The sequence below is a fragment of the Artibeus jamaicensis genome, unplaced genomic scaffold, assembly GCF_021234435.1.
Source record: "Artibeus jamaicensis isolate MK-2021 breed Jamaican fruit bat unplaced genomic scaffold, CSHL_Jam_final contig_466, whole genome shotgun sequence".
Classification (NCBI taxonomy): domain Eukaryota; kingdom Metazoa; phylum Chordata; class Mammalia; order Chiroptera; family Phyllostomidae; genus Artibeus; species Artibeus jamaicensis.
In genome coordinates this window covers 11,549,538-11,567,330 of record NW_026521844.1, presented here as the reverse complement: position 1 = coordinate 11,567,330, position 17,793 = coordinate 11,549,538, and the positions used below count along the sequence as shown (strand labels likewise).

General features: G+C 42.1%; 2 protein-coding genes across 5 annotated transcripts in view; one reads left to right on the top strand and one right to left on the bottom strand.

Moving 5' to 3' along the window:
* Positions 1 to 17,793, top strand: part of MED12L (mediator complex subunit 12L) — a 315,205-nt gene that overhangs the window by 119,859 nt on the left and 177,553 nt on the right. The window lies entirely within an intron of this gene.
* Positions 1 to 17,793, bottom strand: part of P2RY14 (purinergic receptor P2Y14) — a 47,701-nt gene that overhangs the window by 3,264 nt on the left and 26,644 nt on the right. Inside the window, exon 1 of one of the 3 annotated variants that reach the window (XM_053667215.1) lies at positions 16,999 to 17,080. The exons of 1 other annotated variant lie outside the window; for it this stretch is intronic. The gene's annotated coding sequence lies outside the window, so the exon portion shown is untranslated. Of the gene's footprint in view, positions 1 to 16,412; positions 16,537 to 16,998; positions 17,081 to 17,793 lie in introns of those variants that run through there. One more of the 3 variants, XM_037136106.2, reaches the window with a different exon arrangement.

Here is a 17,793-nt window from a genome sequence, read left to right as displayed (position 1 = left end):
GCCTTCAGAATAAAATTCTAATTCTTCAATGCTGAGCTCCCTTTGGTCTAATCGCTGCTTCCTCCACCTCCAGCGGCAAGTCCCTGCTGTCCCGAACCCTTCTGACTCCTTGTAGGTTCCATGATTTCTCTTACTTTGGACCTTTGCACAAACTTTCATTTGTGTGGAAAACTCCTTCTTGGAGTTTTTGGTGGATACCTTCTTGGTGGATAACTTCTCCTCATCCTTGAGGTCTCAGCTTGGGTGTCACTTTTTTATTCTCACCTGAGGACGTGCTCACTGATTCTCGAGAAGAGGGGAAGGAAGGGAAAGAAAAGGGAGAGAAACACTGGTCAGTCGCCTCTCATATGCACCCTGACTGGGGACTGAACCTGCAACCTTAAGGTGTATTGGACCATGTTCCAACCAACTGAGCCACACTGGCCAGGGCATCGATGTTACTTTCTCTAGGAGACTTTTCCGCCCCGAGCCTTGGTGGGCGCACTGGGTGTGGGGTTCCACGTGTGTGCTCATCGTTCTGAGGTGTTCTCCTCTCACGACACTCGGCTCTTCAACCTCTGTTTTTTTGTTTCATTCACTTTTGAAAGCCTCTTTAAAGGAGAAAGACCGTGTCATTTTTTACCATTGTATTCCTGGACAGTTAAAATATTTGTGAAATAAATATGCTGTACAGGAATATAAGACATGAAGCCCTGCTCTTAAGTAATTTGTATCTGGTCAGGATCACGGGAAAGATTGTGGAGGATTGAGGGTTCCTTGAGGTCAGAGAATCTACCTGGTTCATCCTTGTGTTCCTGGTGCCAACCGAGGTGCTATACATACAGTGAGTGAAGTCAGTAAAACAAAGGTAGTGTGAAAAAGTGGAATTTGGAAATGTGGGATTTGAAATACAGTCACATTCCAAATAAAAAAAATCCTCCAAGCAAACTTGGTGTGCCGTTGTCCACACAAACCCTGTTTCTGCATGCTATTCCTTTGTGCATGCCAGGTGGCAAAACAAGGTCTATTTCCAGCCAGTCTCTGAGTTTCCTTTGGAAGGAAATCTTATCTCCTGTACATTGGGTCTAGTCATAGTGGTTTATACTGTTTTACTTGTTCGTAGGTCTTCAGTAGCTTGTTTTATATTTTATATGAACAGCAAAGGGGCCACATTTTCATTTTTTAACTGTTCACTGTGACAAAGAATCTGTGACTAGGAATTAATTTTGTCTTGTTCCGTGGTGGTCAGATGCAGCTTAGTCTGAAAGCCAGACTCGCAGGGGTCAGCTGTGTGCTCCCAGGGGTCATAGTTCGCCCTCAGTCTGTGTGGTGCAGTAATCGACTAGGGTTTACAGTATTAAAAAATGTAGATGTAAATACATTTTAAAGCACTGTAGAGGGAAATATCATATAAGATAATTATGTAGTGAAATAGTGAAGAATTTTCAGAAATGTTTGAGAGCCAAATTTTACTCCTTATGGAAACATTATAGAAGCCACTATATATAGAAATAGTGAAGAATTTCCTAGAAATGATTTAGTGAGAGCCACGGTTCCTTTGCTTGTAGGTCTGTATAAAGACATTTTTCTCAGTCTTGTGGCATGTACTTTTGAGCTGCAATATGTCTGCACGTGGGCTGATGCCATGGGTGCAGAACTGTGTTTTCAGGTTCCTCCACGTGTTGAGAGTCTGAGCACGTGTGCCACGGGGTGCTCCTCCCTGCCTGCCTCTTCCCTTGCTGTGAGGTTGACTGCAGGGGCTGGCCGGCCCAGGCAGACTTCCAGCTCAGGTGGGCCTTGCTCGACTGGGTTGGCCTATTTTTAAGCAGTTGGAGACAACAGTCTGCCTTTTCGGATGTGAAGGTTTGACATAGGCTAGTTGGGGCAAGGGGCAAGGGTATCCCTGCTGCCTGCCTGTGCCCTGTGCCCCTGTCTGGTTGGATACAGCAGAGGCAAATGAAAGGGATACCCTACGTGAGTGACCAGCTAAAGGTAGATCCAAGACAATTTTGGTAATAATTTTCCAGCTTTTGGGTGATTTTCTCTTTAGTGGTGGTATTGATGGTAGCACATTGTGTCCTGAAGGTACAAATTTTACTGTGCTTGATCTTGGTGTCTCAGAGTATGGCAGCCTTTTCTGCAGTGACAGGTTGAGAGAGAGGTGACAAAAGAGCATCTACAGCAGGTGGGGCCAATTTTATATACTGAGACCAAAAGGCAGGGATATGTGTTGCATAAAACACAGGACCAGGTAATGAGATGTGTATCACTTTGACATTGAAACATTTGCTCAGTCTCCCTTACTTATCTTTAGTACAAAGATGATTTAATGCCCCGATAAAGAGACAAACCGACACTTCAAATCATTCCGCAGATGGAGGAAATACTGATTTTATACAGTAACTTAAAAATAAATAGGAAGCAGATGAATCAGAAAGAAAATAAAAAATGTCTTGGTGTGGCCCAACAACTCTCCCATCCCTGCCCCAAGCTCTCATTTGGTCTATTTCTAAGCTGCTTACTGCAGCCCATTAAAGATGAAAGACAGGCAGAGGGAGGGGAAAAAAAGAAAAAGAAAAAGGACCTGTGGTGATGATCAGCCAAAAAAGTGGGCAGGCCAGTTTGTGGAGGTGTAGCCAGTCCTGCCCGAGGTGGTTAATTCTGAGATTATATCTGAATTTCTGTAGCGAAAGTGGTCATTGTATTAACCTTGAGCTTTCAGGAATGCAAATATTGCTCCCTAAAGATCTCTGTAGGTGGCAGAAGTGTTTAAAGATCTTTAAGTGTGTAAGTCCTCAGCTTCTCTTAGGCAGAACTCTTCCTTGTTCCACAAATGGAGGTAAAGGAGAATGAAGTGAAAAGGCACGAGTTTTAGTCTTTATCCCACGGCTTCGGGTCTTTGGTAACTTAATTAAAGAATGCGATTGAGTGGGATATACGAGCCCCCAAACAGCTATATAATAGTATATGAATTGCTTTCTTTTCATATTTTTGAACAGCTAGAGTATTAATGCCAAAGATTCATTGTAGTGTACATGGTGAGTATGCTTGTCTTTAGTGCAACGTGAGGTCTCAGGATGTGCTACATTAAGTGTTTTCACGTTGTAAAGCAAGGATGTCAAACTCATTTTCACCGAGGGCCACATCAGCCTCAAGGTTGCCTTCAAAGGGCCGAATGTAATGTCAGAACTGTATAAATGTAACTACTCCTTTAACTAGTGCAAGGAGCTCAGTGCTTCCCCTGGGTAGACACAAGGTGCCCGACCAGACAAAACAAGGTGGGGGGCCGGATTTGGCCGGTGGGTCTTGTGTTTGCCACCTGTGCTGTAGGATATTGCATACAACCACAGGGCTCTCTCTTTAAGCAGAATTTACTGCTGGTTGATATGGGGCCATTCAAAGCAGTGCTCACTCCAGAAATACATTCGTTTTCATGAAAACATGCTCCATTCATTACTCGTCTTCTGAGTAATCACAGTGCCCCATTTTTCTCTTCTACATGGGCCACCTCCCACCATTCTGGTCGTGTGGCATCCTTGTTTTCTCTGAAGAAGGGAAATGATTCCTCCGTAACCTTTTGATGAAGTTACCTGAACTTATGATAATACTAGAGGGTTTTTTCATTCACCTTAAATTTTTGTTTTTTGTGTGAGGTTTCTTTTCAATTAAGTAATTTAGCCCAGTGAATGCTTGTTACCTTGAAGTGGACAAAGTGTTTCTTTACCAATGATACTGTGTTGTAGGAGAAAGTAAGGAATTAATTAAGTTAAATAAACACAAGAATTTTTTACTGGAAAGTATATGTGTTAGCAGTGTAATTACCTTTAAATTCATCTTGTAAAATTGTGAAATATTTTAACGTGTGTTTATTGTTTTAGGGTACTGGTCTTGGTTTTCAACATTAATAATTATTAATTTGGTGTGAACTCCTGTGAAAAACTTACAAACTCTTTATTTGAGGTTGTTGGACATGAAGTGTTTTTAGTTACTGGTTTATTTTCACCCCCTATAGAAGCAGATACTCAAATCGATTCATTGAATTACTGAAGTTAACAGTTAGTCACTTTAGCCAAGAAATCATAGGTGGGATTCTCTTGTTATTTTTTTTAAACCATCACACCAGATCATTATTTATTATGGAAGACTGTCCTTGTCCTCTGCATTGTAGGATGTTTAGCAGCACCCCTGGCTTTTATCTGCTAGAGAGAAGTTGTGACACAACATCTCCAAACACCACCAAATATCCTGTGGGAAACCACATCACTCTGTGGTAACCCCTTGTCCAATGAGATGGATGCATGCAGGGATAACATCTGAAAGCCATATTGTCTGCATGCAAACGGGTAAGTTTGGCAGAAGGGTGGTTGGATTTGGTTCTGCCTTATTCTAGGTCATCACATTTCTTGTGCTTTAAACCAGCTCTTCTCAAACTTTAATGTGCCCATCACTTGGGGTTCTTGCTAAAATGAAAACTCATGTTCCATAGGTCTGTAGTTGGGTGTGATATTAATGCTGTTAGCCCAGTGACCACATTTTGAGTAGCAAGTCTTTTTTTCAGACTTTGCATACAGGAGACGTTTAATAAGTATTTGGTGCGGAGGGTAAAATAACTTTTTTCTTTTCTGTAATTGGGACTTCCAGGTAGGAAAAAGTTACATTATAGGAGCCTTGAAATCTAGGATCTTTCCTAGAGTCGGTTCATTACAGATTTCCTTGTCATAATTTCATTCTTATCGTCTCCTGGAAATATAAATATGTATTTTATAGAAATCTACTTGAGAATCTTTTATCTACTTTTATATTTACCTATATTATTCCTAAAAGGTCATGCAGTTCTCTTTAGAGAAGACAGCAACAACAAAGGGATTGCGTTCTCTATGGAGCAGTATTACAGGCGTCCCAGGCGTGTGGAACGCGAGCGCGTCCTGCTCAGGGCGATGCACTCCAAGGCCAAGGCTGTTCTTGCTCCTGGGGAGGGAGGAGGAGCAGGCGGCCATATAGGGAGGCTGGGCTTTTGCTGTGCTTGTGCTGTTGCCTCTGTTAAGCTCTGAAATTATTATGGGTAAATATTATTATCAGTGAACACTAGGTGATTGAGTACATTGGTTTTGCAAACATTAGTTTCTGAACTTTTATTTTTGTATATTTGAATATTTCATAATTAGAAATAAAGATATTTGGAGAATGGATTGCTTTCAAATCCTCCTGTATCAACTGCTACCTGTGAGGAGCATTTTTCTTCCTGTTCTTTGTAAATCCTTAAAATGGTGCAGTCTGATATTTCCTCCTCACTCCTTCTGGTCCAAACATCAAAAGCTTTACTCCAGGGTATTTATTTGAGATATTTTCATATGAGATGAATATTTGTTCTCTAGGTGATTTTTGTAACACTAGGAAATAGTATAGATATGTGTAGTCATTGTGTACATTTCTAAATTAACTGAAGCCATTTTCTTATCATTGCTGGTTTTATCTCCCTTGTCCTAATCTGCACCTTTTCTTCTCCTTTTTTGGTGCCAATGTGTGATATCCTGGATGGGTTCCAGGGTAGTTAGAGTGGGTTTAACAGAAAGGGTGCTTATATACGGACTGCATCTTCAGTCTCGTTATATTTGGTAATATTTTACATTGTTAAATATATTTTGCCTTTAAATATATTTTATACTATTCAGTTGTATTAATTCTAATATGTCATCATGCTCCTGGCTTTTCTTTTTCCGAGGTTGGTTGGATGCTTTAGAATTCTTGCATTTTGACTCTTGGTCCTGCCTTCTCCCCTGGTGTGGTAACTCCTCGTGGGTTAGTAAACAATGAATGTCTTTGCTCCCAGGTCAAAAACCTGTGCCAAGAGGAAGTCATTATAAGCATGCCAGTTTATTTCATAGAAGTTACTCTTTTTTTTTTCTCTGCAGCTGACCATCCTCCTTGTTTCTCATAAAGCCATTTTCTACTGGGCTCCTTTCTCTCTCTCTCTCTCTTTGAAAAAAAGATTTTATTTATTTATTTTTAGAGAAAGGGAGGGAGAGAGGGATAAAAACACCACCGTGTGGTTGCCTCTCCCATCTGGGGACCTGGCCTGCAACCCAGGCATGTGCCCTGACTGGGAATCCAACTGGGCTCCTTATTAAATTCTCAGAGTGGCTCTGTGAGTCCTCTCTCTGGCCAGGGCTCTCTCCCTGGGCTTAGCCAGTGGGAGCCTCACTTTCTCCTTCACCTGAAGGAATAAGCTCTTCTTCTCTTCCTTCACTGCTCTGAACAGCTAATGTTTGGTGCTCACCACACTTCTTACAGGCTGCTGGGGACATCACTTCTAATTTTTTTTCTTTTCTCAGTTGTCTTTTTCTCTTGATCTCTCTGCAGCCTGTGATGAGATTGATTTCCCTTGTTTAACTCTTCTGCTCTTAAGGTGCATTGTAGTCTGGCTTCTGTGCGTTCCTGATCTTTCTTCCTTTGCCAGCACCTTTTGTTCATTTGCTCACTAAATCTCTCTGAACATGTTTGCAAGGCACTGTGGAAATACAGTGGCCACAGAGAACTTTCAGGAAGGTCAGTCTAGGGGGAGGCTGAACAAAGTGGTCTTTTAAAAAAAAAAAATCCTTGTCTGAGGACATGTTTCCAGTGATTTTTAGAGAGGGAGGAAGTTGGAGGGGACAGGGAGGGCAGGACAGGTGGGGAGAGAGAAGGAGGGGGGAGAAACATCCGTAGGTTGCCCGCCTTATGCACCTTGACTGGACATAGAACCCACCACCTAGGCATGTGCCCTGACTGGAAATTGAACCTGCAGCTTTTTGGTGCATGAACGATACTCCAACTAACTGCATCATGCGGCCGGGACCAAAGTGGTACATGTGGGTGTGACAAGGGGCTGTCATTAAAGAAGGAGCACCTAGCACCCACCAGCTTCAAGAGTGGTGATATCTATCATGTGCCTGTGGATGTTGACAAGTGGATTGACTTTAGTCAGGCAAAGTGGGGGAGGAGGGAGTTTTGGGCAAAGAGAGCTGCTAGGTATGTGCACCAATACACATGGGGTGCAGGCTCAGCTGCGGGCATGGGTTGCTGAGCTCTTGGGTGACACACAGAGAGCCTTGCCAGTGACTTACTATTAACACCAATTTGCAAATGAGGAAACTGATGCTTAGAATATTAAGTGACTCACCAAAAGCAAGGTAGGCAGCTAATGCATGACCAGACAGTATTCAAACGTCGGTTGGTTTAACCCAGCCAGTTGAGGGTACATGGGGCAGCATGTTTTGTGCTTGCTTGTGGGTATGAGTGTGTACACAGGCCTTTCAGCTTTCTTTTGAAGTCTCATCTTTAGCAGTAGTATTTTTTTGAGGGAAGACGTGTGTGTGTGTATGTGTGTGAGTGTGTGAGTATGTATGTCCTGGTTTTGATCAAGGTTTTAATTGTCTACAAGGTGTGGATGCCTTTATGTTCTCCAGTTAGCCTCCAGGTGCCACACCATAGAGAACATCCATTTCATTTGACATTTTCTGAGAGTATGAATATGTTTCTGACTTTTGATTTCAGCTCAGCTTTTTATCTCCTGCACTGATGTCTAAGCAAAGGCATAGAATCGGACTGTTCATAATGGGGGTTAAAACCAAGGACATCAGTCGCTAAGTGGCGCAGACTGCTGTACATGGTTTGGATGCACATGCACACAATTTCCTGGGGCCCCTGGCAGAGACGGGCTCTGCTTGTTGCTGCTTCTCGTTTTCAGTCTGGTTTTCCCTGTAGTAAAAATCAAGACCTGAACTCTTGAGTAGCTCTGGCTTGATCCTCCTAACTACTGGCCACTGTGGCCCGTCAACCTCACCTGCAGTCGGAGTCCAGGTCATTGACACGTGAACTTGAATTTAACTTAAAATTGGATGAATGCTATGGTCACATTTTAATTGAGAAACTGTGCTAATTAGTCCTCACATTAGAAATATCTGCAGGCTTTTCTTAAGCTGAATTGCAGACACCTATGAGCTTCCTCTTTTAACAAAGCATAAGCTCAGCTCTGTCTTGAGTGCCTGGCAGCCTTCCTGGGCCCTACTGTTCAGACTCTAAAACCATGGAGATCAAAATATCTGAGTTTTTGCTACAAATAGAGCCCACTCTTTGGTTATGTGTGACAGTGGGCACTGGGTTAGTATGGATAACAAACTGAAAATGGCAAAACCAGATTTTAACTTTTAATTCCAACTACTTCCCTTAAAACACCTTTAGTAGAACTTGTAGCAAAGTGCAAGACTGCTGCACTCAAGAACTTGGAATGGTCTTCCCGTCTTGTGCTTGTACAGATGCATCATGGGAGCTGCTGGAAGAGGTCAAGGTGTGGTGCAGGCACCAAACTTTTGGGGCCATGAAAATGGTCACTCATCTTATACCAGGAACTGCAAACTGCATCTGGATTTTCAAAATGGTTTTGAGAGATTTTTCTGTCTACAATTTTTGGTATAGTCCAGAGTTTCTCAGCCTTGGCAGTAGTGACATTTTTTTGTTTCAGTTCTTTCTGGGTGAACCATCTTGTGCATGGTTTAGCTGCACCCCCACATTGTGCCCACTAGGTGGTAGCAGCACCCTATGACCTGTGACAATCAGAGATCTCCAGATAGTTGTAAATAACACTCCTATGGGTCTATTCCTCTGAGAACCAGTGGTGTAGACCTTTAATAGTAGGTGTCTGTGATATCATTTTGATATACGAAGATAATTTTGTCAGCTCTTTTATTGGTGCTAAACCTTAACTGTATTGAGTAACTTAGCAGTAAGTAGTTCATGTGCTTAGGCTTTGGAACGTGAAGTAAGCTTTCTTACTGCTCTGTTGCTGTAAGGGCAGGCGGTGCAGCACAATGTGAAGTACGTGCATGGGATGCAGTGGACCTGCGTTTGACTAGGGCTCAGTTTCTTGCTGTGATATTGGGATGTTACTAAGTGCCTCTGCGGTTCAATCTTTAGATCTCTAAAATGAGGGGTTGGTGGGAATACGTCACATGGTTCCTGTTCCTGTGAGAGTCAGATACTAGGTCACTGGCAGTGTGACTCAGAGAAACATTGGGGAATCAGTGAGTGACGCAAATGGCAATGGAATAACCAGCTGTTTCGAGGACTCTCAACCTGCCAGGGCTTCCCCGGCTCAGGCCCCACACGATCTCCCTACACATTTATTTTAGGGTAGTTTGGGGCTGCATGAGCCACAGAGCCTTTGCCCAGTCCTTCAGACCTACTGGGGTATCCCGCCCAGCCGAGCTTACATGGCGGAGGCAGGAGGGTGGGCTGTGCTCTTGATGGCCCCTCCATTCCAGTTGCAGAAGTGGCACTCAGCTGTAGGGAGTGTGTGTGAAGTCCACACTATTTTACGTTCTTATTCAGCAATTCCACGCAAGCCTGCACTTCAGTGAGAGGGGTATAAAGCTATGAAACTCCCATCTTCCGAATTTGGGAAACGATTCCTTTCTCTGTCTGGAATTAGTTTGAGCCACTTGGATGTCTGTTTTTCCAGCCTGTTCTTCTGCAGCATTATTTTGAAATACATGGTTCTTTTCCCTAGGGCCAGGCAAGGAAATGAATCTCTGACCTCTTTTTGCCTCGCTGCGATGGTGTTTGCATTTCTCCATCAAGTGTGCTCAGATCTCCAGATCTTGGGGCTTAGAGCGTTAATGCATGTCCCTTAACTGTGGGGACGGGAAGGTTATCAATCCTGAGAAGCCAGCAGCTTTAACGACTTAGCTAAATGTCAACCACCTGTATATTTGTTGTAGATTCAGGCTTACCTAGCCTAAGGAAAAGAATAAAAATATTCAGGACTCAAGGTGGGAGTGGGAATAAGGCAGAGAAGTGATTCTCATACACTTGAAAACCTTAAATTTTTTGTAATTCCTACCTGTTGGAGGACTCAGTAACCTTTAGTTTTAATAAAATAACTGTGACAGTAACTTATAAATGGGTCAGTTCTTGAAATGAATTCATATTTTGGCAGACACAGCATGTGGCAACGAAACAAGTATGTTCATTTCAAAATGAGTAGGACTTCACTGGGAAGAACTCATTTTCGTGCTGCCGAGAGGCAGCGCTCAGAGGGCACGCGAGGTGAAAGACCTTTACTTTTCACGAGTCCTGAGCCCACAGCGTGGGGCCCGTTGTCCAGTGGACATGCCTTTTTTAGACCATTCCACTCGACATAGGTCATGTTCTGAATTTTTTGCTAAATACAGTTGGCCTTTTGTATCCATGGGTTTCACATCCATGGAGTCAATCAACTGCGGGTGGAAAATAGTATTTTCATGTTCCCAGCCATGGTTTTTCATCCATGGATGGGAGACACTGTTTTTGATCTGCAGTTGGTTGCCTCCCTGATGTTCAGGGTCAACTGCAGTTACTGGGGAGTCACAAGTTATTTACAGATTGTCAACTGTGTGGGGGTCAGCACCCCTAACCCTGGTGGTGTTCAAGGGTCAACTGTTTGTCACTTTTTCAATGGATTTCACTATGAGTCAGTCACATATGTACATTATAAGAAAGTCACCTTAGTTCTTGCTGTGCCCTATGGGAGTTATAGATGCCATTTCTTCACTGCTTCAGACGTGACGTCTGTCTATGAAATACGAAACTAGCCAGCACTCCTTTCCACCTGTACTGGGCTTTGCAGGGTCATGTTCCCCACTCGCTTGGACCAAGACCAGTTTTATTTCACTCCATGCCCCTCCCTCCCTCTTTCCCTCTCCCTCCCTCCCTCCCTTTCTTTTTCTACTGTAGTGTACACCAACTTCTAATCTTTTTCTTACATTATTGCTTTTTTTGGTATTTGCAGTACCTCTGTCTTACCAGAGGCTATTTTTCTTCCATGTATTAGCCTGCACAAGTCCTTAATAAAACAGTAAAAAGCTTTAGGCCTACAAGTTGTGACAACCCAGTATCTGTAAGGTTGTTCAAGCTCTTTCCATCCTTAAATGACAAAAGTAAAACCCTCTGTCAATGGAGAAGTAGTGATTCCCAGTATCAATGTGCTCATCTTGTTTGTAAGAACCACTCCCCACTAAAAGGAACCGGGGCTCCTTGGAGAAGGAACTGATTTGAAATCAGGCACATGGCAAGTACACGGTGAGTTGAGGTTTGTGAGAAAAATAAAGGAAGTGCTGAAGACCAGTGGGGAAATACGAAAAAGGACTTGTGGGCACTTCTAATTTGACAATTTGAATATCCACAAAAATGACAGCGATAGACAAAAGTCTTTTGAAAAACAAGCCAAATTCAAGAATTTTATAGTGATGTTAAAGATATGGATGCAGTAAAAGACAAACACCATATGATCTCATATATAAGTGGAACCTAATCAATAAAACAAACAAGCCAGCAAATTATAACCAGAGACATGGAAATAAGGAACAAATTGACAATAAGCAGAGAGGAGGGGATAACAGGGCAAAGAAGGGGAAGGGTTGTCAAGGAACATGTATAAAGGACCCATGGACAAAAATTAATCCCCGTGGGTGGGGATTGACCGTGGGAGGTGGGGGTGGGTAGGACGGGGAAGAGTAATGGAGGGAAATGGGGACAAGTGTGATTGAACAACAAAGATAAAATAAATTAAGGAAAAAAAAATGTGATTTTAAAAAAGAGAGGGTGAAATGGAGGGAGTTCCTCACCAAACAAAGCCAGCTAGAAAGTACAGAAGGGATGGGAGAATTAGACAGTCACTGTTTTGCAACCTTAGTGTAATAACTGACTCAGGGAACATTCTCCTGTGAAAAAGCCATTTGGGGAAATGTCTTGGGAGCACAGGATATTCTGGTATTAAAGGATCACTCCCAGATTATTTAGAATAATAAAGAAAAAAATTACACAATTTTAGCAGGGATATCTGAATGACCAAACTTATCAAAAATAGGATAACTTGGCATTTTGTGTCTCCTGATATGATTCCATTAGATGCACGCAACGTACATTGTCAAAAAGCTAAGTCACAGATCGGCTGTCGGGTAGATTCAGAGTGTGAAATATTCTGTAAAACAATCTTCCTAGACTCTCTAAAACATCAAGTTCATGGAAAGCAAGCAAACGTGAAGGGGTGGGCAGGAGCCGTTGTAGATCAAAAGAGGCTGGGAAAAATAATGAAATAATTGAGCTGTGACTGGCCATTGAGGGAAATAGAGGATACAGCTATAGAAATTGCTTTGGGACAGCTGTCCAAATTTCCATTCAGACTCTATTCGATGGTATTCATGGGTCATTCTTTCTAGGTATGTTCATGGTGTGTTTAGGCAGGAGACTGTTCTTATTCTTCAGAGATTCATGTGGAGTGTTTAGGAAGGAAGGGTCATGATGGTCTGCAGTTCATTTTCAGAGTGGTTCAGGAAAAGAAGGGATATGTGTGTATGAATACTTGGGTAGACATGTACTTTTTTGCTGATATGTTACAGTATTATGCATACATGTGTGTATATATACAAACATATGTATGTATTGCATGTGTACGTGTTAGTCTCGAAGGAAGGGTCCTGAGCTCAGTGCCTGACACACAGCATATGCATTGCTGCCTCTCAGACTTCCTGCTGCCCTCCTTACCTTTCCTTTGTCACCTTCCAGAGGTAACTGTGTCCTGAATGTGGGTTTTGCATTTCCTCCCTTTAAAACAAGTCATTAAAAAAAATACTCCCCTGAGGATATGGGGCTTTTTAAAATAGTATTTTACTTTTTAAAAATTTATTTATTTATTTTTAGAGAGAGGGGAAGGGAGAGGGAGAGAAACACCAATGTGTGGTTGCCTCTCACGTGCTTCACTCTGGGGACCTGGCCCACAACCCAGGCATGTGCCCTGACTGGGAATCAGACTTGCAACCCTTTGGTTCAAAGACTGGCGCTCAATCCACTGAGCCACACCAGCCAGGGCTATTTTTTTAAATCTTTTATTGATTTTAAAGAGAGAGGAAGGAAGAGACATCCATGTGAGGGAAACATCATTGGTTGCCTCCCATACACACCCCATTAGGGGATCAAACCCACAATTACTTGGTGCACAGGATGAACTCCAACCAACTGAGCAACACCGCCAAGGCTAAAACAAATGAGTTTAATCCATATGCATATGTATTTCACTGTAAAAATTGCTCATGTTGTGTGTAGTCTTCCAGGACTTAAAAAAAAAAATCCCCTGTTCAGCATTTTGTTTCTAATTTTATCACTTTTTAAAAGGCATTGGAAATATTTGGAAAAGTTGAACATTCATTAACCCCATAGCTGAGTGTTTTGATTCCTAGGTATATGCCCTAGAAAATTCTTACAGAAGCACATCAAATAACATGTAAAAAGATGCTCATGGAACACTGTAATAGCAAAAATGTGGAAATGGCTCAAATGATTATTGACAGGAAAATGGGTAAAAAAAACCTCCATTATTTAGTGAAGTTTTATTTAGCAATGGAAATGAATGAACTACAGGTATTCACTTTTAAGTCCTCATGTAGTCCTGATAAGAAGGAAGTAATTCCATTTGCCATTTGAGGAAATCGAAGTTTAAAGAACTTGAATAAATTGTCCAAGGTGTCACAATGGGCATGTTATAGAACTGAGATTTGAATGCAGGTCAGGGTCATTCTAAAGCCTTAACTACTAGAGATGTTGTTTCTTGTTGAAAAGATGTGTGTTTCTTAGCTCGTCTGTACCTCGTGGAGAGAGGAACTTTGTATTTTCACCTAACCGAGCAGTTACATAAATTTCTCTAAGAAATTACCTAAAACTTCCTTCTTTTACACAGGAAGAAAGCAGATGAAGGTTCTTAGTGTCTTGGGCATGTTTCCTATGTGGTCACCAGAGCGCCTGTGATTGGAACCCAGCTCCTCCGAGCCCTCAGTGGCTGTGGCATCTAACTTGTGTGTTCTTCCTTTGGTTTCCTGCCTCCCCTCTGGGAGGTGGCGGGAGAGGCCCGGCACATAGAAGGTCAGTGTAGCTTGGACTATCACTGACCCTGCTGCTGACTTCCTTGTCCAGTGGAGAGCACAGACCTCTCCCCTCTCCTCAGCTCGGTGACTCTTTCACCGAGAATGTGAACCTTCAGCTGGTAGCAGCAAATGTGCCAAAAAGCTTTCCCTTATCTCCTGAATGTCACTGACGTGATTAGGCTGTGGAAAAAGTCAGGTGTGTTTGTGTGTATGGGGCGGGGGGTGTGGAGAAAGCAAAGCAGCAGATATTTGTGTCTTTGGCAAGTGAGCCAATATTCATTGTGAATGTAGATTATTGTTCTGCTTAGCTCTTTTGGCCCACTAGAATAAAAAATAAAATAAGATCCAAAACTTACCCACCTAGCTATCCCCTGGAGCTTTTCCTCATCTGTCTGGCAAAGCACTGAGCAGGTACTTTTTCTGTCCCAGTAAATCACAAAAGGCTTCTGGTCCTTCGTAAACTGGTGAGGGCCATTGACAAGGATCTGCACACATGACCGACTGAGTTTCGTCAGGCACAGCCTGGGGATAGCAGGAATACCCAGGTGAATGTGCTTCCAGAACACCGCCACGGTGGTACTGAAGCCCCAGCCTAGGAAGATCTAAAACACACTCACCGGGGCAGAGGGACCTGGAGCCCTGGCATCTCTGTCTGTGGTTGTCTATCTCTGGCATCTCAGAGTGGCTGCCTCATAGTGGTCTCCATTAAAATGTCACCTTCTCAGGGAGGCCGTCCCTGTTCACGGCATCTAACAGTCAACCCCCTCCCTACCTAGGCCTTCCCAGCCTCTCACCATGTTTTTATTTTCTTTATAGCTGTATACAGGTTTATACATTTACCTCCTTAGGTCAGAGACAAGGTGGGGTAGGTGCACTAGCCAGTGGACTTGGAGCCAGATGACTTTTCTGTGAACACTGTCCTTGAGGCCTTTGTTAGCTGTTTTATCTTGCTTGCGTCACTGAAACTTTCTGGACCCTAGTTTTCTAATCCGTAAAATAGAGCCAATAATAGAATGTCTTTCCTCATGTGATTCGGCTGCTGGAAACCCCCATTTCTGATGCAGTATTTGTGTGAAGGCTGTAGAGGCCGAGGACTGTGTGTACGGGGCAAGTCAGGCCTGTTACACTGTCGTGTAACAGTGACATAAATCATCGTTGGTGTTGGTCTCCTCGCCCCTTGACTTCTGAGGCTGCCTTTGGAGACTCTGACTGTTTTTGATTAAGTTGACTCATGAACTTACTGATATTTGACTTTTTTATCTACAAAAATGGCAGTGTTATAGGGTTAATGCTAACACATTTAATAGTTATTAGTAAAATTACACATTTATGGTCTTTAAAAAATCTATATATTGTACCAGAGGGCATATGGCAAAAAGTAAGCCTAGATCTTGGTTATGTTTACCAGAATAAACCTTTATTCTGACTTTCTTCCCAAACTATCTGATGACACATGGTAATCCCTAGCAGCCAGTGAGATGTTTGATGTTGAAGAAGCACTGAAGGTGATGAAGTATCTTTTTTTACATTGGTGGTGCTACTGTGCAGAGTTGTTTAGGACAGAGAGGGAAGTTGAAAATGCTAGTCTGTTCACTTTGATTATGTTAAGTGCATGATCTGTACACACGGGTCCGGCAGAAGTAACTCCTGGGTGAGTGTGGCTGGTAGGGTGATAGTGTGGGTGTGGCGATTTATAGTTTTAATTTGAACATTTCACCTAAAATGTCATAAGATGTGCCTGAGTGTGATATTGTTAGGTTACAGAATCGCATGCTTATGATTTTGTAATAAATGATTGTGTAATAAAAAAGGGGCGCTATTTGTGCTGGGCCCTGTATATTCAAATGTCTGTATGTCTGTGTTCTGTTTAGAAAGAGGGATTTTCTCTTGTGAATGCTTTCTTTAAGTGGAGAAAACTGCAAGAAAATTGGTAGGTATAAAAATGCATTGGAGAGACGACTTAAGAGGTTGCAGTTTCTCCATTTAAAGAGTCATTTGTTAAGAAGAGTCAGAACTTTAAAAAACACTCAATTGAGTTGTTTAAAATTTGTTTCACAGCAGTGGGTGAGGTGCACCTGGTTTGTAAATCGCCTTCTAAAACCCTGCCCTTCATGTAGCATTCTTATCATTTTCTGGAAAATGCAGTTCTTTAAAATAATATTTTTTCTTTTTGGCTGGAAAATAAACTGAAGTACATTCTAAGCACAAATTACATTTTAGTATCACTTTCTTGTCTAGATTTTATGGGATTTACCATACATACAGTTTCTAGAAGAACAACCGATAGAATAAATCTGACAAATTGTTGTTTATCCTTGCCATCCAGAAATTAAAAAGCTATAAGTACTTGCTATTTAAATGTCTGTGAAATCTCAGGAAGAAATCAGAAGTTAAGAAGCAAGAACGTGGAAATCAAAAACTCAGACATCAACGAGAGCTAAAACAGCAGCTGCGAGGCTTATTTAACTCGTTTTTTCCCTTGAAAAATCAGTTGTGACTCACCATTAGGTCCACACCAGTAGCCCAGGCAGTTAGCAATTCAGAAGAGACTTTAAATGCTTCCTTGCATGAAGTATTTCAGCTTTGGTTTTAGTTTTCAGTGAGGTTGTGGCCTTTTGTGCTCTTAGACCAAACCTTCTGTTTTTCTTTTTTATTTTTTTTTCTCTAGCATTTCAGTTTTTTATTGGACTCCCTTAGCTCTAAGGATTACATCATATCCCAGCTGTATCGGTGCTCTTCATCATACCCAAACTGATTTTAACTCATTATTGACATACACACAACACTTTCTTATATTTTATAAACAATAAGTTTATAATTTTTTTAAAGTAGGAATTTTCTAAAGTCTAATGTACCAATGCATGGAAGAAAAGCCTGCTTTTTGCAATTAAAAAGAACATTTACAGGGGAAAGGTAATTGATTTAGTCTCAGAACCTGCAAAAGTCTAATCTCACCTGTCAGTCTATCACTAGACATTACATCCATTAAAACATTTTCGGGACATTAGAAGCACAAAAAGCCATTTTACATTGAAATTACAAATATTCTTTAAGTATACTCTGCATTAGATGGACTTTTCTTACTTACCAATTTTTCAAGTCTCTTACGGGCTCTGTAGGCAAGATTGGATCAGCAGCTGAGTATAACATCTGATGTTGAGGGAAATAAATATACTTTGCTTTCTGCCTGGGCTGCTTGTGTTGACCAGTAGAAATACTGCATTAGCTCTCAAACCAAAACATTTAAAGTTCTCTATGAAATGCTGACATTGTGCCAATAGTTTGAATGTCGAGTACTAGAGATGCCCAGCTCTGCGATGTGATTGTGTAAGTTAGATCTGATTTGTGCTTAGGGTTACAAATTATCGAGGTTTCACCAAACGGCAACCGGGATGAAACTGGGTACAGAGAGAGAGGAGTGAGTGACCCCGAGTGAGAGCTCCAGCCTGCAGGAGGCAGGAGGCGCGACCTTTCCCATGCCTAGCTGTGACCTCTTCCAGTGAAGCTGTTGTAAGAATAGATTCTGTGTTTATTGGGAAGCTTTTTCAAGTTGTAATTCACACGGCTTCAACTAGCTCCTTGTTAGTTGGACACTCAACAAATATTTGAGAGTAAAACAGATCAGAACATTTCTCATTTCAGTACCAGGGAAAGAAGTGGGTAGGCCGTGCAAGTAGCTCTTCACCCGAGAGTCTCTGTCAGCGGTGGACGAGGTAACTGTGAAAGGAGAGGATGCACTGAGCATCCTAAGTCTGTTTAGGGTGGACTCAGTGCCTGGTCTATTATAACTTTGATTCTGACATATTTCTCTTGAATTAGTGCTGTTGAGTCTCCTAATCTTTCTTCAGGTTACCCCTTCCTTTTAAATATGGTTTTGGAGCAC